A 26,536-nucleotide genomic window follows, 5' to 3' on the forward strand; every position below is an offset into this window, starting at 1 on the left:
ACAGTAGAGACATTTTTTTTTTTTACAGAAGACTGGTGGTAAAGACCTTGTTGAGAATAAAAATAATTTGCATGCATTCAGATCTAGCTGGAGTAAAACTTCCTGAGAAGCAAATCACATACCTGTCAAACTCTTCTCACACTGGAAGTTAATATGCTTTTCCTTCAACAGTTTTCAGTTGAGCTTCTTTGGTCAGTTTAAATGGCATGTATATGCCCCACTATCAGCGACTTGCACAATGATTGCTGGCAGGGTAAACTGTTCCCAAAATCAGCTTAACAGAATTTAAGATGCACTTAGCGTGGGTATGCCCAGAGATAAGCAATGTTAGTTAAAGGTACTGACTTTGTGATGTCCAGAGGGCTACGCAACACCAAGTGCTTGTCTTTCACTTACTAGACAAGAATTTTACCATTGTTTTGGGACCAGATTGGGTCCTATAGAAGACCTGGATTTATCCACCCAAAATTAGGTACCAACATTGCTATGTAGGCAATTTAAATGGGTTAGCCAACAGAAGAGCTGATGATGCAGTACAACCCTTCATTCCAATGAGAACGAATTTGGTATGCATTTTTAATGACTTCTTCTAGAGAAGCTGTGTTTTAACAATGCACAGAAGCTCAGAGTCCAATATGTCCCAGAATTCTCCTGTATCAATCACACAGATATGCTATTTTCCTTACAATGAGAGAAAAATCCTTTGTAACTAGCCATAAACAAGAAGGCCAACCTGCCAATTCTCTTCACAAGTTACACAAATTGATTCTGTGTCACTATCTTAATGCATGAAAATTAACAGTTACAGGACTGACATCTCCAAGTGGACTTCTATGTCCAAAGGCATAAATATTTTCCAAATAATGACCCAAATGCTTTGTGCAATCTGAATGTAAATACATAGGCATTACAGATACATAGGTGTTACAACACTGTAAGGTATCAGTGTTGCTTATTGTATACAAAGTGTTTCTGAATGAAATGCAGGAATACCACCGCCTTTTTTCCTTCAGTTCTGCTAGCTAAATTCAGAAAAAGATCCCACCTAAAGCTGTATTTCTAGTGCAACCACTTGAATTCACATTAGATTTATCTCATCCTATAAAAGCACAATTCATTAAACAGACTGATAAAACTGGTCTGTTTAAACTAAGGCAATTTTATCACAGTCATTTAAATTATTTAACACTGCTTTCTTAAATCAGTACTTAAAGCTTTCTTTTGACAAGTATTCTTTTAAATAAATGAGCTGTAATTTAAACAATGAGAAAATAATGACCCAGAACAATATATACAATTAGGGAGATATTTTCCAAATATAAATGCTCACTGTTTTTTTCTTTAAAGTGATACACAATGTCTTAGGCAATGAGCTCTTAAACACTGAAGTGGCTTTCACAGCTAATAGTGGAATCATTCAAAGGGTTTCTAACCCAAAAAGTAACTCTTAATCCCAGGTTTTGACAAGGTTTTTATCACAGGGACACTACTAGACAAGTTAAGGACACCCAACCCAATCTGTTTATTTCTCTAAGGACAAAAGGTACGGGAATGTTACAGTGGCGCCACAAAGTCAATGACACCTTTGAACAGAGCTCTGCGTTGAGCTGTGGGGGATTATATGAATTTGAAACAGGGTAACAGTCAAAGTTTGTACACCAATTTGGATAGAAAGCAAGCAAAATTGTTAAGAGCTCCTTATCTTACGTTGTGTGCTCCCACTAAACCTTTTTTCCCCCCTTAGTAAGAAAAGATTTCTTAAATACAAGATATTCCCAATGACTACATCATTTACTTTTTAAACCATGTGAACTTTCTGAAATTACTGAAAGAACAAAGATGTAAATTTTTGAAGACCTACTAATCAACAAGGACCTCTACGTTAGTTTCGGAATGACCTGAATGTACCTTCCCAACATCACCTTTATTTCAGCTGGCACCTCCACGCTGTTGGTTTTTAAAACAAATTTGAGATCTTTACAGGACATAAGCTCCATATCTAATGCACCTAACAAATTCCACTTCAATGACAACAAAATGAAACATCCATTTCAGTTTTAAGGCTATTCATGATAAATCCAGGCAAGACCTCCAAAAGCCAATTTTGCTCATTCCTCATTTGAAGCAATTCCCCACACTGAATTCATTAGCACCCATATCCACATTTAAACAAATATTGAATCAAATTTTATCCAGGGGGGAAAGGCATTGCACCAACTCTATCCTAAGTAAGTTTCCAGAGTTTTCAAAGAAATAAAGTTTCTGATCAGGTACCTCCTTTAAGTTAATCACAAGTATCTAAGCATTCAGCATGCTATAACAATTCAAATTTAAGTACGAAACTTGTTTTCTTTGTTCAAAGGCAGAGCAACTGGCCTTCAGAATAGTTCAAAGGGAGTAACAGCTTTCATCAAGACCTGAGGACAGAAGACGGTTTTGCAACACTACCCCTCCAAAACAAGTATTGAAGTTTTCCTTCTCTGTTGTCCTTATCAACAGGATTCCTTTATTTGCGCAACACGGCAAGCCATGATAAATACACAATGACACTTTATATTTACACAGGCACCATTTTACTTTCATATTCCCATACTCCTTCACATATTCCTATACTCAGCTTGAAGTTGAACATCATGCTTCAACTTTCTCTTTCCTAACATTATGCCTAATTCTGAAAGACAATGAGCACTCTTCAGCCAACCGAACATCACAGTAGATAACAATCAAACTTCATAATATACAGTATAAAAAACATAAACCTTTGGTTGCATCAAGCTCAGATTTTAAACCCACGTGTTTAAATGTTTTTACTGTACTGAAAATTCTTTTTCCCCTGGGTTTATAAAACATTAATTTGTATTTTTTCAAAGTTGTGTCTTACTGCAGGAAAAGAAGGCTGCTTTCATGCAAGCAAAAGAACAAAATCTCTATGTTTGGTCATTCCATACTACTATACAAACACTAACTACATACACTATTAAGCTGTACTACCAGGAGTTTCACTGAAATTAGGGGGGCTGTTCTTGCAGTAACACACTGCTCAGCCTTAGTGAGGCTGGCAGAATCTGAACCACACTGACACGTCATCACTGTCATTGCCACATCACACAAATCTTCACTGTCAGATATAAGAGTGGACTGGTTATATAATCAATTGCCTTTTTAAGCTTATGAGAAGTAAAGACCACTTAGCATAAATTAATTTAAAAACTTTCAGAATTATGTCCAGTTGTTCTGAACAATCATTCCCAATTTTTTTTCAAACCAGAAGGTTTGTGATACTGACGAGAGATACATCAATAGTGCTGAGATTAAAAAGAAAGACTAATGTAGCTTGTGCTTACCTTTTCTATGCTATCAGTTGCTGATCATTTTTGAAGAATAAAGAGATTTATTTAATTGCTACATGGACTTCCTTTGCAGTATAAATACGTATTCTAACTATAAAAGCAATGCATACAGAAAAAGTGCACATGCACTAAGGATTAGTTATAGAGAAGCTAATAGAAAGACAATGCCTCCTGGGTTTACTGAGGAAATGTAATTTCTATAATGAAGCTCTTTTTTTTTTCTTTTTTTTTTTTTTAATCCCTGATAGTTTAGACCCAGGCAATAATGTAGAAGTTTTAGTAAGAGAAAGTAGAACAGTGGCAATACCACAAAAGAGAGAACGGAAACCCAAACAAATGAATGTTAAATAGTCAGACATCAGAAGAAAATAGACGATTGTTGCTTTAGGAGGGGTAAAAAGCCACACCATTTTCAACAGACATCAGCAGCCAAAAAAAAAAAAAAAAAACCAGCACAAAACCACCATTAGTGTTTATTGATGATAACTAGATAGGCTTCTGTTAGTATTCCAGAGCCAGCCCTGCCATAAAATGTTTATTATTACTATTCATAGCTGTAGGCAGCTAGAGGCTCACTATGTCTATCCCTTCCTTATCATTTTTAAAAGATTAATCTTTAGACAATGATCCACTGATTCCATTAATCATAGTCTTGAACTTCTTTGTTGTTCTTGCCCAGTAATGAACAATACCACAACATACGCCTTGCCTTCAGAAACAATAGGGACCTGATTTGTTGGGACCCTGCACTTTGAGTAATTTTTCACTGATGCACGGTATAAAAAGGCAACTTATTTCTCTATATAGCTGCCCCATTTCTACACCAAGCCAGCTCCTTTTATGTTAATACAATTATAGCTGCTGTCAGAGTAGAAAACTAAGGTCAGGGTTTAACGTCTGTATCACCCTATAATACAAGGTGTTGCGCAAGTTTTCACCTTCATGTTACAGAAAGACAATCTTTCACTGACAAGGGATTTTTTTTTCCCTACAAACAGTGCACAAACATTCAGCTGCTCACATTTTCCCCTCTCAGTAAAAGCTCCAGAACTTGCCTCTTTATGAAACTTGTTACTCCTTTTGTTTCCCATGTTTGAAAATAATCTCTGCTAGAAATAAGAAAAAATATTCCTTGCTCCACAAAATACTTACAAAGCATTTTTGTGTATTCCAAAGAAAAACCCTTATTTTTAGCAGAAATTCAAACCTACTAAAGTTTTAAAACAAGACAGAAATCCTCATTTTCAATTTTTTTTTTCTTAGCATATAAAACTTTTTCATGAAAATCAAAATTCACTTGAAAATCCGGTTCACCAGGCTTCAATACTGTTCCACCCTTGCTACCTGAGGTCTAACAGGGGACTTCTCACTCCAATCGGAATAACTATGCTGCTTCTAAAACCAAGCTTTTTGCATGCATTAGTGCAGTACTGCTCTGAACTTATGGCGATGCAGCATTAATACATTTGAGCCGGTGCAGGGCAAAACTATTAACAGTGTTTTTCTTCTACTCAGTATCTCTCAGCTCCTTATCAGTGAGAGAACTGAATATAATAATATATATGTCAGATAGGCACAGATCGTCTTCAGTATATTCAGTACAACATAAACTTACAGGAGATTAAAAAAAAAAAAAGACAAGGTAATGAAACTTCAATAGCATCAATTAGAACTTTCTAATTTTATTGTTGGGAGAAGTATTATAATTTTCACTATTTAATTTCAGACCATCCTTCACAGCCCCTCTCCTCAAACAGCATATATTTTCCTCAATAGCTTCCTAGTTAAATCCACTCTTATGTTTAGATAAATTCTCATACTGTGACACCTGCACAGACATTACATGCTTTCTCTTATGAGTAAGGACAACTTACTCCATTAAGTGCTTACAAGCAGATGATGACCTTTTCTCTCTCCTCATCAGCAACAACAAATACACCTGCTGGGGAAAAGTGAAAAGATCAATGTGCTCAGGAGAAAACATTCAAAGCAATCACACTTGACTTTGCCCAAATAGCATAAATAAAGGCTCCCACTTCTCAGATTAGGCAGACTAGGTGAAAGCAAAGTCTTGGAGCAAAGACTTATTTGTCACTCTTATTGTCCATTTAATCAGTAGAACATAGAAAAGTTGGCAGAAGTTACCAAACTTTGTACCAAATTTGACCCGTAACTTCCATCCTGTAGAAAGTTAACCGTGTATTGTATGTTGGGCTCCAAGACAAGCCAATAATTTACCATATGCTCAGCTGTGACTGTTCTAATGAGCACTACAAAACAGTTTCCAAAGTGCTCTAAATAACCCGTTTTGTGGGATAAAATTTTCTATGCTCATCTTTACAGAAAGTTGAAATACTTTAATATTTGATCAAATTCTTTATGGATATTTCCTATTTATTGGAAAGTAAGATAAAATGCACTCCAACTCGGTATGAGAGAAAAATCTAACCACATTTTTTGTCATGGCTAAAATTATTGAAGCTAGAAGGTTTAAAGTTTACTACACAAAGGTAAAATTTACATATGTCTAAGTATTCCCACCTCAATTCCATCAACTTCCAAAGAAAACAAAGAATTCTAAGCCATGAGGAAGAGTGCAAATGAAAAACAAAGTTCAAAATTGCTCTAGTTAAGCAAATAGACACAAAGGATAACATTGAGATGTTACTCTACTCCCATTAACTATTATGGCAAAATTCTCATTCACTTTAACATAAAATAGGAAGAAAAAGAAGATGAACCCACAAAGAAAACACAGAACAATCTTTCTAATTGCAGATTCTACTCCTACCTCTTCAACAAGTTATCTGTGCAACCTGTAAGTAAAACTCTCAGAGCCTAGTTCAGCCTGTACAATTTAGAGCTGAGGTTTGTAAAGAGTTCTCTTTCCACATACGCTCAAGGACCAAGAGAAAGAAGCCAACTGGTGGAAGGAACAGAGATCCACATTCTCTGCAAGGGCAAGAACAATAAGTGATTTCCCATGGTCTTTCCATCTCTAGCCGTACTTCAATCCCTACAGACTACTTCCTGGTGCCCTTTCAACTGTAGTCTGGGTTATGTTAAAGAACTAAAAGTAATTCCTGCAACAGAAGAAGAACTGGACCATCTAACTTTCCTCTCTGTGTTTCCCACCTGTGAAGGAGTAGGATACTCAGTTACTGTGCAATTGTAATGCAATGGGGAATTCACAAATTTAAGCTTAACTACAGATAAATAAAGCAATGGTTGAGTTTTGAAAAACAGATATAGGAAACATTTTTGCTCTTTTGTAGACATCTTCCCCAGTATCCACTTTTTTGTCTGTAAAATAAGGTTAGATTATTATGTGATAAAATGTCCTAGCATATAATGTATTGTTCTTTACTTCATTTTTTCTCTGCTTTCTTGATATTGTAATTTTTAACACCAGAATATTTGTTGCATTTAATTTATAACATATTGTATTAAAACAACATGTCTTGAGAATATTTTTTTGATTTTAATCAAAAAGTATTTGAATCTGAAAAGCCTCATGTATACATTTAAGTACATTCACATCAGTAGAATTTCTTGTATGAACACAGATAGTCTTGCACACAACTCTTCACAATACAATGGCTAAGAATTGAGATGAAAGACAAGAATAAACCAAAAGGTGGTAATTAAAAAGTGCAAATAAAACAAACAAACAAACAAAAAAAAATACAGATAACAATAGTGGAAACACCAGGAAAAAAAAGAAAAAAAGAAAGAAAAAAAGAAAAAAGAAAAAAAAAAGTCATCCACTTCACTGCAGCAAAGGGAGCTATCCAGCAAAAACCATGCAAAAAACTTGTTTCCACATTTTTTTTCATTATTAGACCCTGTTAAAAAGATTTCTAAAGTATGCAAGCAATGACTTTGATAAGCAGTAATTGTGATATTAAATTTTATTGAAATTTGCCCGGTACTGATTTGTATACAGGCTCTTATACTGAGTTCCCACGAAGCCGTAAAACGTTTAAAATACTGTCTGTGCAAATGCAAAATTTATGAATTCACACATCTCTGGTTGATTTATGTGAAATAATAATGCACTATTTAATGCTTAAACATGGCTAGAAGCAATGCTAGGCTATCAAGATGTACAATGAAATAATAGATTTATAAGACGGATAACCTTCCTGCCTAGAGAAGCTTGTTTAAAGGTGTTGTACAGATATATTAAACTATATGTAATTTTATACTAACTTAATGCTGTAGGCCTATACTGCAAGCGGTAAAAGATTACTGCCACGGTATTTGCAATAATAAAATGATCTGGCTATTCAACATAAGGTATCAGAGGAGTGGAAAAAAATTCTTTATGATTTCAAACTTTCTACTCCTCTTTTGATTTAATTTAAACAGTTAACAAATACCTTTGCTTTTCACAGCTCACTGTTATCAACTCTCACCTGATTTATCAAAATTACTTTTGTTTGGTCCTCCATGGGAAAGATGTTGTCTTTCTGACACTAAACAACATATTAAATTATTTTTGCATTGAAATAAAAGGGACTTTATGTGGACTTTACAACTCTTTCAGAAACAGACTTCTGCTGAGGTAGAAACTACCACTATGGCCTTGTTATGAGTGGTAGCTTTCATTAGTTGCATATACCTGGCAAGGTAGCAGAATCTAGCTCTTAATTAGACAAGCAGCACAAAATATTGCATAGGTACTCCCAATATTGACTGATACTAGCTAGATTGTTTATAAAAATATGAAAATTAGAAACTTAATATCACATATTGGAGAATTTGTATGATTGATTTAATGACAGGTAATCCTCTCACATAGTACTGCTCGAACAACACCAATGGACCTTACACAGAATATCCTACCATGGTAGAGTTTCTTCGTCTCAGACGAGCTTGCAGTTTGTCTGTTTTCTTTTTTTAATTGATTACCAGACAAAAGACCTTTAAAAGAAGGGCCTCTTAGGCAACTTTCAGAGTATAAGAGTATTTTCACAGAACTTTTGAATAGTACTCTATCCATGGAAAGAAATTTACAGAAGTATTCAACAACCCTATGGTTTTCTTTTCTTCCTTCATCAGTCTTAGTCCTGCATAAAAGTTATTATTGACTGTATCTATTTATATACTTATTTAGAAATCTGTATACTAAAAGAAGTTTTGTGAATGTGTAGCTTTGTCATGAATCATTCACAAAAACAGTAAGAACTCGGGCCAGATTATAGCAACCTTATCCACACTGTTGAGTTTTCATTCAAGGGAGTATTTTGCTTAAGTAAATTGTCAGGGGTGGAAAGATTTAAAGGAACGTAATCACATTCAGTGTGCAGCTTCATTTAATAGATACCAAAATTACCAATATACACTATGAAAAACGAGAATTTCCACAAACTGAATCGTGGTACTGCTTGACACTCTTAGACCATGAGAAAGCTCAGAGACTACATTGAAAGTGTTCGAGTGAGACTAGGTTTTGATATGCAAATACTGGCTTACAAATGCGAATGAAAACCATATTGGCCCAAATCCAGTAAAAGATGTAAGCAGCTAGCACAAAACAAAGACACTCCAATATAAAAATAATTTGAAATTCTGTCCTACTCATCAGTTAATTAGCCTAAACTCAGTAAAGCCATGTTGTTAGTCTTTAAAGTTTTCCAGATAACCAGGGTTCTGCTTCTGCACATGCACGGACTAGTCACATTCTGTGCAGGGTAACATTCACACTATGCCTGAGCCCAGATGAGATCCATGAATCTACTTTTCCAGTTATCAGCTCTAGGAGATTGCCAGAAAGCAAGAATAAGATTCATCTTCTCTAATTTTAGACATTTAAAATGCAGATGTCTGCAGATAAGCAAGTCAGTGATAGTTCTAGGTTTGATCTATCTCATATTTAAGGTGAAGGTTAAGATGAATTGCATCCTAGAGGTGCCCATTTCTCTACATTGAGTAAGAGCAGGTTTAGAGTTCTGTACTGTGGCTGCCTGAAGACAACATGAATTCCACCCTGAGCTCTTACAGAATTTAGAGCTTGGTCAAACTTAGTGTGAATTAATAGAAAATATATAAGCTATATAAGGAGTTATATACAAGATAATGGGAGGTAATGGTGTCTCCTCCTATGTGTCTGTTTCTCCATAGAAGGAGGGAAACAAACCAGAACTTAACACAGAGATTTCCCCTGAACCCTGATTTACCCTGACCTGGGATTCTGAATTGAGCCACTTATTCATACTGTGAAGCTCCTACATGGAAAAGGAAGAAGAGCTCTCATCTGGCACCAGCATGCAGGACAGTTGTGTGATTTTGGCTTATATTCAATTGTTTCTTGATGATGTTCTACATTTTCAAAGTATCTTATAGACATACAACTAAACCTTGCAGTCTAATGAGACAGGGGAATTGCTGTTCTGCCTCCATGTAATGGAGGAACCGAAAGACAGGTATTAGAGTCTCCACATTTAAAACCATTTGCTAAATTAATATAATTCAGTTTTTGGATTCTTGTAATGGGACTCCCAACGCCTAACTTCAAAATGCAATCAGTACCTGCTGCTCTGAGTTCAATATGAGCTGAGATCATTCACCTCTTGTGAAAACCATGTTGAACACATTTCAGTGTAGTCCTGCACAAAAAATAGTGGGCTTTTTTGAACATATTTTCCTGAATTGCTGGCTTATAAAATAAAACATCTGCTAGCCACTCTAATAGTGAACTTAATTAACAACACAGAAATAAGTAAATGCTGTATTTGAACACCTAAACCATATATCTGCATGTGGTATAACTACTTACGTATGTTGGTGTTTCCGACTCTGTTATTTATCACAGTTCCTTATTTAAACATAAATGCAAAACTCACACAACTGTAAATAGTCTGGTTTATTTGCTCTTTTTTCTTCTGTATTTATTCCATTCTCAGCAGTGGTTAGCTCCTAACAAACATTCTAAGGGGAAAGAACTTTGTTTTGTGCTAATGACTCTTTTAATAGCCATTTAAGCCCAGATGAAGTAGAGTGTAGACAGTTTTATATATACCTAGGTGTTGAGCCTTCACTCTAAGCAGCAAAACTGCTTTTGCAAATTTTAGAAAGAAATGAATTCCAAACTAAATAATATTTTACTTTCACAAACATTAGCCACAGCTGAAGAACATTTCCTGCATTTTCAGAATCTGAACAAATATTACTTTGATTAATGATGCTGAGTATTTATGGCGGTGCTGAGTATTTATGGCTGTGTCCACTGCAAAGCCACGAAGAAGATGGTGAAGGGAGGTGAGGGTGACAGAGGCTTTATGAATCACGGTTTCTCATCTGGTAAAAATTTATTCTACGGTTCCCCACTTGAGAAGGAAGCAACTTGCCAAAGAGAGGCAAAATAACCCCCACAGTGAAATTAGCTAGTCTATCTTCAACCTATGCAAATCCAGCCGCTCTTAACTTCTCTAATTAATGCTTATAACTTTGAGTCTGAAACCTCCATTACCTAAATTCAAAAGAAAAACAAACAAACAAACAAACAAAAATAGATAAAGGAGTTTCAACTAGAGTTTTACAACCAGAAAGGAGGAATAGAAAACTAACTATATATTAATAAAAGTGTATTTAACAACTATGGTTATAGCTACTTAGAGTAAAACTCTCTCTTACATTAACTAGAGATTTGCCACCAAGATCTGATGCAAGATACACGATGAAACTTGCCTTAGGTAACGACTGGAGGACCAAAAAAAACCCACTAGCTTCATCCAAGGTCATTTTTAACTAAGTTGTAGAAAAATTACTGTGAAAACTTCCAAATCAGATAATAAAAATTATTCCATATGGGCATACTCTCAGAGGAAGAGAAGAATTACATAATACCAAATAATAAACTCTGATAGAATACACCACAAATAGAGGGACTTCTTTGTTCTATAAAGCTCTCTATTTTCAAAATGTCCAGCTTATACAACATAAGACTTGTTCACTTTTAAGAGTAAGCACCTTCTCTGCAAGTCTACTCTGAATGCACTCCAATGAAAAACTGCAAAAACATTGTAAAATGTTTACACTGTAGATGTAATAGAAGACTAAAAATGTTCACTGCATGCAGTATTAGAAGATAAAAACATTTCAACGTGGAGGCTGAAAATATCTTCCAAAATTAAAATATAAGATGTAAATATGTACATCTCAACTTGATCAGTTTTCTAAAAATCCCAAATACAATTGTACTGTTTCTTTAAGTGAGAAAGATATGTTAGAAAGTTTGTTAAATATGTAAATCTTCAGGAGTAGAAATGAACTAATGACAAAACAGTATTAATCATTAAATAACCAGAGCTTTAATTCCAATGGAATATAAACTGAAAATGGAACGTGTCAGTAAAGGGACAGAGACTACATCTCAACCCAAGGTCACCATTTTGGTTATTCTACTAAACAAACGCTGGCATTTCAACAGCACAACAAAGCACCTATGGTATGGAAGGCATGCTCTTCTAGTCCATAACTTTACTCAAGCAAAACTTTCTGAGACATTCTTCAAGCAAATAACATTGAGAGCTACACACTGATACTGCTAATATACACATATAAATATTTTAAGCTGTTCTAGTAACTGAGTACATATCACAGCATAGTTAAACATATACCATATCAACTCTATGAGAAGTCACTGTTGCTATGAACTAAATGTTAAAGTATTCATTACGCATTTTAGATAAATATATTACTTTTTGCTTAATCTCCTTTTCTTCAAAACTGTATTCCAGTATCAGAATACATCACACATCAAATTCTAAAGAAAAAAAAATAAATAAATCCAAATGGGGACCTCTAATAGTCTCATCTAAATCCAAAATATTTATTGTCACTTTGAGCCGTTCCTAGTTGTCACCAAAAACTGTTTTAATTCCCATATGTATAACTAAAAAAAAATAAATTAATAAATAATAGCTGAATTTTCTAAGAAAATGCTCCATTAGTCTATGACTAAGCATGTAAAGTTTCAGAGCCCAGGAGGGAATTTTCTGCAAAATTAAAAGCAATTGAACATTTCTACTACAATTAATCATGTGCCCTAGGAAATGTACATCTCAGACAATTAAATTTTCTCCTGCTTATGCTCAGTACAGCGTTTTCAGTTGGTCATAACCTCTTTTTGACTCCATTTCCTTAAAATGGATGGTCCTCCTAAGAGTGTTCCTATGTCACTTCATAATATTATGTCTTTCAGTATGTTTAAGACTTATACAGTTAGGTGTTTAAAGCTGTACACTTTTACATTCACATTTAGGGACCAAAAAGTAATTTTATTCCCCAGAATGCGAGGCAGTACATCTCCAACTGACTTTAGTAAACATGAAGATGATGTACTCAGTTAAGCTGAAAAATTAAATTTCTCTTTGAAAACGGTTTGCTGATTTTGGTATACTATGAGCAGTATCTCATGTTCAATGACAGAATCTCAGTCCAAAGGCCACTTATTCATGGAATTTGGGATGTTCTGTTACTATGAATGCAAGGGCAAAATTTTATCAGCCAAGGGTATCTTCTGTCTGCTTTCAGTTGAGAGCCATTGATGCTACAAAATAACAGATCAGTAGAATCACACATTTTAGCATTGATCACCTCTTATTTCACCTTTACCAGCAGTTTTCAATTAGCTGAGGCAAACTAGTAAACAGAAGCCTGAAAATAAAATGAAAACCAAAACACACCTCGACATAATGCACTAATACATTCCAGTGTCATCCAAAATGTAAAGCCTTTTTGTCCCGAGGGTGCAACATACAAGGGCTTCTGCTACTCATCTCAGACCAAAGTGGCATCCTGACAAGTGTATAATTTCAGGAACAGAATGAAACTCAACAAGTAAAGACCAGTTCAAAGCTGATTTTTTTTTTTTTTTTTTTTTTTTAACAGAAAGTTACCTTGGTATTTACATGCTAGCATTACCTAAACTGTGGATTAGAGCTAGAAAGCTTGCAAAATACTCCTCTGCAGCACATTCCACTTCCCAGGTTCCAAAGCTACTTTGCAGAGGGTTCTGGGATACTGGGGAAAGGAGCAAGGAGACTATACAGTATCCCTCTGTCTATCTGTATGCCAAATCACCCCTCAACATGGGAAAAACTGACCTGTGAATTAATTCTCCCTCCACCCATCCACTTACAACAATCTCAGGCAGCTGACAGAAGCCAGAGAATCATATTTGGTTTTGATTTGCCTGTCAGTCTCTTAACAACTGCAGGAATAGGATTGAAGTTCCTGTGCTAAAACCCAAGAAAAGTAAATAGGATGCCAATATCTTTTTAAAAAGAATGTTTGTGTGCTCAGGGAAAATATAATTCTTGCCCCTTTCCGATTAATAAAACCTAACAGCTGCAATTATCTACAAGGTTTTTGTGCAATGAAGAGGAATTATTTATTTCCAAGCATGGGAATCTTGGTGCCAAAGCCCCTAACTAAACAGGTCATTCCTGATTGTGTACTTTGCATTCTCTGCAGTCTGGAAATCCTCTGGACTTATGAATTAGTTGCATAACAAAGACCACATTAATACACACCCTGAATGACTAAACTTATCATACTCACTTTTTTCCCATTCACTGAACTTCTCAAAAACACTGCTACTGAAAATGACATTATTTTCAGGATGCATAAACAATGTAGAAACAAACTCCAAACACGCAAGGCAATGAAGTTAACAAGCCTATATTAAGCAACAGGATTTTTTTTTCTTGTACTAAATACAAAACACAATAAGCCCAATGTGATTTACAAGGTGTTAATATACCCTAAGGTAAATAAATATATTTATGATCCTCAAGTAGTCCTGAGATGGCTAGGCAGTCTTAGATTCATTGGTGCTTGCAATGCAGGAATAAAAACAAAAGCAAAAAAGTTTTAGTTTGGAGTTGCAGAAGTAGCTGATACAGTGAGATGGTTCCCTCTTCTGGCCATAGCTGGAGGAGACTAAACTTTGATTTTAATTTTTAGTTGCAGTCAGATAATCCAAAGAATTAAAAATAAAACTAAGTCCGACCTTACTTTACAGCAAAATAATCTAAAGACTTTTACAATATATTTTCTGAGGTTAGTTCAGAGACCAAGTCATTTTCAGAAAACTCTTCAGCAAAGGTTACATACCTGGTCTATGGTGTTTCACATTTAGGTAACCTTACTAATAAGCAAATATTAGCATAGATTTCAGGAAAAACAAACAAACAAACAAACAAAAAAGTTGTCCAAATCAGTGTTCACTTAACATCCTTTCTCCACTAGCCCTGACTAACCTTGTAATTGCCACCAACACTCCAATACAAGCACCTGCTGGTATCAGTAGTAAGATAGTAGTGTTCACAGATAAACACAGGAAACAATGGGCCATTCTGTGTGGATAGTTTAAACAAATGTACCTTTGTTACTCATCTCCAGTTACGATGGATGATCTACTTTAAAAAACTATGGCAATGAAGACTTCATAAGGATAAATTTCAGAAAAAAAATAAAAATAAAAATAGTAAAATAAAACAAAAGGCCGCAAAATTGAGTATCTCATTTCTACATATTCCACTTGAGAACCTAACTTCTCTGCTAAGAGTGCTCATGCTCATTTAATAGCATATATTATCTTTTCACCACAAGGCAAATACAAAAATAATTTAATATATGGATTTGTACTGAGAAGTCAGGAAATACCAAGTTGAACTGAATGAGTGACTCCTAGGGCAATCAGTAAAAAAATAAAAATAAAAAAACATTTAAATGAATAATATAATTTTAGAGTTGAATACATAATTGTCTGGTTTTCTATGGTCAGAGGCTATTTTGGATCTCATCCAAGGAAATAAGATCAGTAAAATAAACAACACAGAAACCAAAGAAGATGCAAGAACTATTGAAACTTGTTTGTACCGAAGAAAGAAACTCATCTTAAGAATCACCACAATCATTTAGAACGGTATTAAAGCTGCTTGAGAGATCATTCAGAACACTGCTGGCATTAACCATGGGAACACGATTCATAGGGCTTTCTGCACACAGCTAGCAAAATAGTGGCCAACAAGAAGGAAATGTCTGAAAAGCTGCAGCACAACACTTTCTAAGTAACTCCCACCAACTGAAGGGAAAATAGAAAAGACAGGCTTTCCACAGGACCCTAAGTTTTACTCTGATTCCAAAGCTCTGACAGGTAACAAAGAATTTAGGGATGATGAGTCACATTCTTCTACCGAAATGCACATAGAGATAAGGACAGACATAAACCAGATGTATATGATACTTCATATTAGTTTGTTTTATGCAGACTAAGTTCAGCCATTTGCCTACTTTGAACACTGTCTACTTGTCTCTGGACATCATTTCTCCCACATTCATCCCTCTTACTGTATCATCCCCTCCCCCCCTTTTTTCCTTCCAGTCCCAATTACTGTAATACATTCTGACAAAAGACAACATTCACTTTCAAAGCCGAGACAATCTCCTTTTCAAACTGATACTTTTCTCAGACTTCCTATTCCCTCTCCTAAGAGACTTTCAGTTGCTCACTTGCTGAAAATCCTATCAGCCCTAACTGCTACAATAAAAAACCATAGAGAGATCTCACAGTGCAGCACACGTTACTCAAGCCAAAGAGTTACCTGGTTAATGATGACATACTGGGGAAGGACCTGCTAAAATATTTATTCTGTTCTCCTGTTTTAGGACTTACAGTGTTAGATTTCAATATGAATTCAAAGCACTGAAGTTCTTTGTAAAATGATCCTCCTCCCACCCACCAAGTTGAAGTGGCTAAATAACTAAATTCCTTTAATACTTTTCATTTACTTGCTTCATTTAATTTATTATTCAGACAAGGAGTCCACTAGCTCTGTTTCAAATCCTGCTTTTTTTCACTCAGGGTAAATCACAGCATGCCAATCAAAGCTTAGTGTTGAAGCAGTAGCAACAAACAGTTAAACACAAACAGAGTATACCATTTTGGCTCCGCAGCAGTCCACAGAGAATTGTGAACCAAGAATATGGATGGGTAAAAGGAAGATTTTGAACAAGGTGTTAGTTTGTATGCATGCAGCTGGGAGGAAAAAATAAAAAATAAAAATAAAAATAAAAAGGTTACTACTGAAATAGTTCATAAAGAACCACAGTAAAAATGAAAAAATCTTGCATAAAACAAAGAGCTCCATCTACAGTCACAAATAGCAAAGGTCCAAGGCACAAGATTGAGCACTAACCCATCATCATCCACAGTACTTACTGGCTGGCAAGTTATTTACTATGGCTTTATGCCATGCCAAGGAGCACACTCCTAACCAATGCACAGTCTTGGTTTAAGAGCCAACACTTTGCAGTGTTTGTTCTCAATACACAGTGTAGATAAGGGCAGCCTTTACTAGGAGAAGGCACGAATAAGGATGAGTTTAGCTATATGGACATATACCAAAAAATTTGCCTTTGCAACCCTTCCTTCTCTGTGTCACCTTGCACTCAAGTATAAAACAGCTATTTATTGGCTAACACACACAAAGGACAGCTAAGACAGATGAGTTACTATGCTAAACATTAATATGCTCACCATCTTCAGTAAGACACCCTATGAGTATTTTGCCAAGTAGGCAGGTATCAGTTGATGACTCAAAGATGTATCAAAGATGACTCGTTACTCCATGGAATAGCTGCTCCTTGGTGTTGCTGTCGCCCATGTTTTTGTGTTGTTTCATGTTAGTGTTTTTCCCTTTGAATCTCTGAACTTTCAACTAATCCCAGGTCAGTGCTCTTACCCCTCTTTGCAGTTTTACCTTGCACATCTTGCACAGCCCCAGTCTAGGCACTTTCTCACAACGCATAGATTTTCTAAAGTCTAAGCCAACGTTACAATGCCCTGTCAGTGCTTCGGAATTATCTTCCACCAAGGCTATGAGGAGGGTTACACCATCAAGTCAAGAGAATGGGACTTTTTCTACGTCATTTACTAATACAAACATAATCAATGAGCCCTGAGTACTGGTATTTGAAATTTGGGAGCTTGGTATGGCACAGAGGCCAGAGGCACTACCTCTTGTAACATCAGAGAGAGACATACAAAATCATTTGTACAAGAACTTCCATGCTTTGAATTGCTCTTCTGTAATTCAGGCTGCACTCACCTCTAAACGATTCCACAGACATAGTCACTTTCTTCTCTCCCTAGAAGAGCACCTGTCCTGATTGAATGTAGCTGGTATTTCCAGTCAGGGACTTCAGTTTTCAGTGACTGAGAGTCTGAGTTGTGGACTTCCAGATTATTCACCTCTATGACTTACATGTATTTCTACCATTAAAATTACAGTAATTCAAAATCTACTCACCAGCTAGGAGTACATTATGGTTTTTTTCTTTTTCAAATTTGAAAGAAAGCCCTGAACTATAACATCTCATATTAAAAAAAAAAAAAAAAAAGAAAAAGAAAAAAATCTCCCAAAAAAATGATTAAAAATATAAACCTACCATAACAGGATGTTGCCATTATCCAACTATCTCTTCTTTTTTTTTTTTCAGGAAAAGAAATCACTTCATTAAACAGACCGATCTTAAAAGACTTGCATTTTCTGACATAATACTATTCACCTGCAGTTTTTATAACCATTTCTACCATGACACTATTTGTGAATGCTGATTTATTACTGTTTATATCAGCAAATTATTTGAGAGTTCCTCAGTTAGAACTGGTTCTGGAGCATCTCTAATTATGAACAGTGCCTTATACATCAGTTTTTTACCTTGAAAAAAGTTCAAGTAAGGAGAAAAAAATACCCTACTTGGTTTCCCATAACAATCTTGTCCTGGAAGTTCAAGGCAATCAATTTTTTAATAAAAATACAATCACCTGTCACTGAAAAAGTAAATGAAATATTCAGGCACATTCGGAGAAAAACATTTTGCAGGGAAATTTATGTCACAGGCAGAAATGGGACTTAAATGATGCTTAGTTTTGTGCTTGTCTTGAACAGAAATGCAGCGAATTTTAATATATGATTTAACATTAAAAGGTTTTCATAAAACATATGTTACTTATAACAGCACAAAGATTTTCTTTTAATGGCATGCTTTTCCCAATAAGCCTTTTTAGAATAAATTTATAAACAAAATGTTACTTTTTCTGAAAGCTTATATTTTTTTCATCACTTGTTATTACATGAAAGAATGACACAAAGTTTGGACATAGCACAGAGAATCAGAATGTTTGAATATTCAAACAACGTTGGGAAAAATTATTTTGTCTCAGATATTTCGCTTACTTCATCTTCACTTCCCCAACAATTCTCACATTAAAAACGCTAACAGTACTGTATAATAAGCAATCCTTCCCCATGCAGTGAGTCCACCTTAATAACAGAATAATAGAAAATAAAATAAAAGAATAATAGAAAATTTCTGCCATGTTCAATGACGATAAGTAGTATTTCAGTCAAGGCATTTACTTCACAAAAAATGAAAGCAAGAAAGTGATTCATCAAAAGTAAGAACATGCAAACTGAACTGCAATTCTCTTTATATAACATGCCTTATGCATTTAGAAAATACTATCAGTAGCTTTACACCCTTCTGTTTCTAGGATTTTATTAGTACAGGAAAACAGTTAACCAGAATGTACTACTGTTGATATTGCCATTTCAAAATAAAATAATAATAATAATAATAATAATAATAACAACCATAAATGAAATAACAATAAATCCAAAACACAAAATTTTGCAGTTGAACAATCTGAAATTTCCCCACACTCTCCTCAAGCAATATATCCAGTTTTCACAAGTAGCATTCAGTTAGAATGAAAGAAAAAAAAAAAAAAAAGGAAAGAAAGAAAAGAAAAAAAAAATAATGAAAGATATCAATGTACCACTAGTCAAACATCTCGAAGAACACAAAACTGTGGAAGCAGAAGTTTTATTTATTTACTTTTTACTTATCACATCATTTGTTTTTGAGACAGACCTCCTGAGCGGAAGGCTCAAAACCGAGTCACATTATGTAGCAAATTTCCAGGAAAGTTAAAAACTCGTCATTTAGATCCACTTCTACAACCTAGAAAAGTAGTTTCCTAAGAAAAGATTTTATCGATCAATATTTAGTCTGAAATAAATTACTAATCATTGTTAAAGTGCTATGACAGTACTTTTCCCTTACATTCCATACATCATTTTCTCAAAGTTTTCTAGCAAAAAAAAAATTAAACCATACCTTCAGGGAAGAAATAAATAAATAAGTAATAAAAATCTACAGATAACATTAAGAGGTTTGCTCCTGACTTAAATGACAGGAGTTCACCTTCCTGTCAACTGCATGGAATATTATACTCTGGTACAATTCAACTTCTAATTCTCAATATCAACATAAACTATAACTTGATCCCACTAGTTTAATTTCTTAAGACAAACACGTAAATTAAGTATTATGCATGTTCTCATACAGCCTTTCAGGTTTTCTTCCTAAACTCTATGTAAAATGTAATACAAAGCATTCTTAATTAGTAGCAACCATAGAGAAAAACAACAAAAAATAACTCAGAGTTGGGTAAAATATGAAGATCAACTAACAGCTTAGGGTTTGTTTGTTTGTTTGTTTTCCAGTGAGGTCTAACATAGCTTTAAGGCCACAAAGGCCAGAAAGAGAAGTTCAGAAGCATACATCAAAATTTACAAAAGTTTAAAGGTAAACATAAGCAGGGTGAAAAATCTGTTCATAGATAATCAGCAGGCTCACAGATGGTTCAGTACAATTCGCCTGGCTTTATTTCTATGCCTTTTGATGGTGGCTTAATGAAAGCCAACAGCAAATGACAGATTCACCTTGAGCGTCATTCAGTTTTGCACTCAAATGATATTCAGGCCAGATGCATGACTACATGGAAGGAAGGGGTAATGTTTAAACCGCGACAGCACCACGTGGTGATTCCTCACACACAGCACTCAGCAATAACTGACACATATTTCTACAGACAGCTTCTCAGACAGGCCCACATTTACAAGGGATGATGCCAAGCACTTCTCTTTTCTATTTCTGATGGTTTTTATGCTGAGAGGTGACTCTTGACATTTTGGCATATTGATGTGAAGAGCACGGATCCTTTTTTCTGCAGTTTTGCATAAGGCATATGGGATCCAGAGCACACCTGTCACAAGTTGCCAACCATAATTGCTTGTAGGAAAACATAACCGAGGGGAATACCCAAATGATATTAATATAGTATGGCTAAACAGACAGAGGTCATACTCAGGCCTGGCATTTAAGGGCACAACTGCCATTGACTTTGGATGGTGACTTCCTTACACCACAGTTGTACATGGTCCTAAATGACTATCCATGTATAAACTCTTCATGTTTGAGCTAATCAGAGACAACAGTAAAAAAGTAGAGAAAAAAGAAAGAAAGAAAAAAAAAAAAAAAAGTTAAACTGCAACATAACCTTCATTTCTTTCAGGGTTATTACAAAAGCATTTGAAGTAGAGTAAAGCAGAAATCACCTTTATGCCACCAAATGCTTTCTCCTGAATATCTTCACTCAGAACATATATGATATTTCAATGCCTACATGATGGGTTCAATCACCTACAACAGTTCTTTCCAGACTGTAATTTTCTCTAAAAGTAAACAAAACCAAAAATGTAATATTTAGAAACACAACTGGAAAAAGAAATAGTAAATTTTCTGCAAAAATTCTTGGCTAGAAAATGGTTCTTCAGCCAGAACTCGAATAATGGCAACTGCTAAAAAATATTAGAAGATACACAAATATCTGAAGATACAGCAGATAATATTTTAATTGGAATAGAAAAGATAGTTAAGAAAAGTCCTACATAAAACTCGAGAAGTATTTCCAGAAACACAATCAGTATGGAATTTAAATTATTAGACTCCCAGAAAACATCATGAAGCAGTAGTATATTGATCAGTTATTCCTCATGTTTTCCCAGATATCTTGTTACACTTGCATTCTTACTCAATTTATAAGCATCTGCAATATGCAAAACTCAACTAAATGATTTTTCTAGCATACCTGATAAAATAGGCTTAAATCTTATGCAGACCATAATTTTGCTCACAGTAACTGCTTGCCTGCAGTGTTCTAATAATGTTGAGAGATCTTACTTTTTAGTCATTTTAATAGCTACAATTCCAATTGTCATGGTTTTGACTGGGATAGATTTAATATTCTTCATAGAGGCTCATATAATGCTGTCTTTTCGATTTTTGATGAAAATAGTGGTGATTACACGCCACTGTTTTAGTTGTTGCTGAGCAGTACTTACATTAAGCGATGGATTTTTCAGCTTCCCATACTGCCCTGCCAGGAGGAGATTGAGCCTGCACAAGAAGCTGGGAGGGGACAGAACCAGGCCAGCTGACCCAAACTGGCCAAAGGGATGTCCCGTATCATGTGGCATCGTGCTGAACAATAAAAGCCAGGCAGAGAATAAGAGGGGACACATTCAGAGTGATGGCATTTGTCTTCCCAAAAAAATATTATGTGTTTTAATCCCTGATTTCCTGGACGTGGCTGAACACCTGCATGCCAATAGGAACAAGCAAATGGATTCCTTGTTTTACTTTGCTTGCATGTACAGCTTTTGCTTTACCTGGTAAACTGTTCTTAACTCAACCCACAAGTTCTCATGGTTTTACTTTTCCAATTCTATCCACCATCACACGTAGGGAGGGTGAGTTAGCAACTGTGTGGTGCTTAGCTCCCTACCAAGGTTAAACCACAGCACTCAAAAAGAGAGGCTAGAAGGATAAGTAATCCTTCACCTACATCCCTATCCCTCAAATCACCAAATCTTAAACCTATATAAATGCTTTGACAAACTGATGATTTACTGAGACAACCCTGCAGCTGCAAGATTCTCACATCTATTTCTGCAACACTGCTCTGTTAAAACGCCTCTCCTGTAGTCAAATCCTAGCACAATCCTAACAGCCAAGTCATGTAACCTCTTGCATAGGCAACACTTCACTGTAGTTTTTTTCCATTCACATTATTTATCATTTGCGTTGAAACAGCAGTTTGTTTTAGTTCTTGTGTGAACTAAAGTAAAAACAAGTTTATAACTCCTAAAAACTTACAAACATCAGTCTTACAATATTTAACATCATCAGTAATTTTTTTTATATCAGATCTTATCTTGCAGTACAATGAACCACGATTCCCACATTACTGAGCAGAAGCAGCAACATCTTGTAACACCTCAAGTCTATCATATCCAATCAATACAGCCAAGTGAAATAAAACTTTGTGACAGAAGCAGCACAATTACTAAGTGATGAGCATCTTGCAACACTGCATGCTGCACTCATTTTTGTAACAAACCTGTGGAATCACTTGACAGCCCTGGGGAATGCTACTGACTAAACAAACAACAGATAACATACTACTCAAAGTAAGAGGTTGGACTAGATACCCTAGGACCATGCTGCTATTTTTGTTATCACCAGAATCTCTCTGTCACTGAAGTCCTTGTTCCTACGAACCATGGTCAAATTAGAAATATATTAAAAACAAATTAAAAAATCATTTGTATATTTGTAAAATTTAATTCTGTGATCCTCCTACAATAGATGACTTCAGATGACTCAAAGTGACATGGTGAAAAATCATATGAAATTGTTTAGATTTTAAACCCATGGGTTTGATCTTAAGATGCTTAACATGAATTATGGAAAAGCACAGAACAGAATATGCACTCCTTAAAATGGGTATCAAATTTGCAATAGGTGAAATTCTATTAAAAAAAAAAAAAAAAGAAGTGCAACCAACATGTTTAGACCCTGTGCTATACAGAGAAATATAGAGAAGAAGAGCACTGGCTTTTTTTAGTTATTAAAGGTTGGCTTTCTGTGGGTTTTGAGTCTTTTTCAATTTATATACAAAGAAAACTAACAGAAAATTCATCCTCCTCCTCCATTTTTGTCATTTTTAGTGATGATCTATAGTACTGCCTAGATGATTATACTTCACCATCTGGTTAACCTTATCAGCAAGACACTAGAAAACAAATCCTGTGCAGTACAATTTTATCTATACCTCAGTTATTCTGATCCCAGACAGTTACCCAAAACCATGAAAAATTGTTATGGAGTGTTGAAATGTCCTGCATAAAACACTTGCAAGTGAATTCAACTAACGGATTCTGCACTTTTCAAGAAAGAAAAAAAAAAGTCTACCAAAACTCCACTCATGATGGTGCTTTTGGTGAGTGAGAATATCTATATTAGATCCTAGAAAAATTAATAGTATCAGTTGGCACCAAGATATTGGGAAAGCAGATCTCAAAGAACCAATAAGGAGGGTAAAGTCCTTCATAAACAAACAAACAAACAAAGAAAAAAACAACAAATATTCAGGTGGTGGTAACTTATTTGATTTCTAGGAAAATCAACCAGTGATGAAATTTTGTATTTAAGCCTTCAGGGCAAAATGTACATGTTATACAACCTGCAGAGTAACAGCTTGAAAGAAAGACACACACAATAGTTATCCATATACATATGAGAGTTAGGCCATGCTAGGAGGTGAAGTGCAAACCAGACACACTGAGTAGACACCCCCAACTCCACCCCACCCTCTTTTAGGCACTCTCAAAGAAAGGAAAATGGTCTATTTTTTGTAAATTGGAGCCAGGAAATCCTTCTATATAATTATTTCTCCATTGTCTGAAAAAAAAAAAAAAAAAAAGTAATAATAATAAATCCTAACTAATCCTAACTGGAGTAAGTAACAGAACACCCCTCCAGGAGTGATCTAGAAAACTTGCTCAGCCTTTCTCTTCCAGCCTTCTCTTGCAAAACAACAGTCTCACTGTTTATTGTAAGGCGGCTTCTAGCTCTTATCAGAAAAAATAAAAATAAAAAAATGAAGAAACTGGGAAGGAAGAATGTAAATAATTAAATTGAGACAATATTAAAATGATTATTCAGCAGTTAATATCCCAGGTAAACAGTCCATCCTTAACTTTTTGATGCAGCAGTTTTTTAAAAACAGGATTAAAACTGATCACATTTTAGTCCTGTTTAGTACCATGTACCATACAAGGTCATAAATGACAAAAAGGTTTGCTCTGTAAATGAATGTAAACTATTCTACTTCCAGATGACATTTCTATGAGTTATGCAGAATTGTGTTTGGTTTCTTCCTTGGCCTTTATGTACCACTCAGGTGATAAGCAAGACAAATGAGTAAACCACAAGGAAGAAGGGAGAAAATCCCCCAGGAAGGCAGCATAGAGACAACAAAAGCTGCTTTATACTCCACGCAGGGCCTTAGTACAGAGCATAGTTAGAGATGTGGAAACCTTGCATCTCAGTCCTGCAGAGAATATGTTATACTGCATCCCACTGGCTAAGAAAGGCTGCTATGAATTATAGAAATCCCCAGAAACAATGCCAGCACATGGAGAATAGCATCAAGTAATCTGCTTTACTGGGTCACTGTAGGAATACATACCTTTCACAGCAGGACTTCAATGTAGTGGGCAGCCCACACTTATTTCTGGAAGTAATGAAGCCCATATCTTCTGATAAAGACCTCACTTGAAAGGAACTGAAACGTTTCTGTTTGTAAAACAAAACAGTCAAACACCCATGTATTTATTGTTACTCAAATGAGAGGCCGTTAACACATCGTAAGGTTGTTTATAATTCACTGATCTCAAAACAACCTTAGAGGACCACCACTTTCTGCTAACATTAAAAACTTGGTGTTTTGCTTACTGAAGGGATTCCATCATTCTTACCCACAGTTACAATCTCTCTCTTCCTCATACCTACAGAATGCCAAGAGCTTTGAAATGCATTACTATGCAAATATCTCGGGTGCCTTTACTACACATTTATATTGCAGGGTAATCAATAAATTATTATTTCAATATTTATTGGAATCTCAGAATAAGAAAGAAGACAGATTACACAAATCCATCTTAGTTGATTAATGGGTACTCCAGCAAAAGGCATACACTGATGGAGTGGGTCTGTATGCAGACTATATTACTGAATATTTCAGCTCGGTTGTAAATATAGTATCTGTTTCTCTTAGGGACTGTCACACTGAGTGCAGTATAAAAGGCAATAAATTTCAACAGATTAATTAACTCTTTGGTTACTGGGGCTGTGTGTCACCTATCCTGGCACCTAATAAAAAATCCTTTAATGCCAAGACATAAAGAAGGGCCTCTTTGGAAATGAGTTATTAACAGCATTTCGTGAATAGATGGAGAAATTGTAGCCCAGCCATTTAAGTGTCATAAAGTGCAGCAAAGGCTGCTGGAGGCCTCTGAGGGACGCCAGGCAATACCATAACAATCAAATCTGAGATGGAAGAGGGATTGAGCTGTCCACTCAGAATTTTTATATTGTCAAAGAGCAGCGAGGAAATAATGTGATCAAGAAGTGAATTAACCTTGTGTGTGAAAGAAAGGGGATGATCTGATGGAAAAGGCAGTAAAGTAAAAATCACTCCATAATGCCTACATTGCAGGCTGGTCATGAGGGGCCCCTAATGTCTGCAGGCTGTCAGTGAACAGATCCAGCCTTCTTACTACCATAAACCCATTACCTGCATTAGTCGGTAATTGGAATACATTTACTCACACTTTTTAAGTTCTTAGGGTCGTGACGTTGGCTAACCACACTGCATTAATTTCTACAAATGTTCTCTTTTTCCATCCTTGTGATAGAATGTGGACAGTTCTCTGTGGAAGTAAAAAGGGACAGAAGACTTACACCACGTTACCTTTATACTTATGTCTTGTGTCATACCAAGTCTAACACAGTTGCTTTGACCCAAACATCTTTAGTAACATGCTAGCCAACCAAGAGCCTATGAAAGTCATGTAGTACATTCTTGTTAGCTAGGAGAAATCAGGTCAGTCATTTCCCAACTGAAGAACAAAGAACAGTAGACCCAAATCTACTGCTCCCAAAAAAAAATATGGCATCAGACCATGCAGCATTCTGCAGATAAAAAAGCACTTTTCCCTTAGAGGGGGGAAAATAAATAAATAAATAAATAAATAAATAAATAAATAAATAAATAAGATCTGCAACAAAACAGCTGAATGAAAAAGTCTCTCTGCAGGTCTGCAGAGCATCCGTGAGTGCCAAGAAAGGATCGAGTACAGCAAGCTAAATCTAGCAGAAGTCCAGGCACAGATTGCCTGTATGCAGTTTACACTGTA

General features: G+C 35.4%; 1 long non-coding RNA gene across 2 annotated transcripts in view; it reads right to left on the reverse strand.

Annotated features, from left to right (window-relative positions):
* The window catches only part of LOC311431113, a 127,114-nt gene that overhangs the window by 88,650 nt on the left and 11,928 nt on the right, over window positions 1–26,536 (reverse strand). For both annotated transcript variants that reach the window (XR_014689253.1, XR_014689254.1), the window contains exons 4-5: window positions 25,950–26,050; window positions 24,808–24,914 (exon numbers count right to left, since the gene is read on the reverse strand). This is a non-coding gene — a long non-coding RNA (uncharacterized lncRNA). The remainder of the gene's footprint in view (window positions 1–24,807; window positions 24,915–25,949; window positions 26,051–26,536) is intronic.

The sequence above is a fragment of the Aythya ferina genome, assembly GCF_964211825.1.
Source record: "Aythya ferina genome assembly, chromosome: 2".
In the NCBI taxonomy this organism is placed as follows: domain Eukaryota; kingdom Metazoa; phylum Chordata; class Aves; order Anseriformes; family Anatidae; genus Aythya; species Aythya ferina.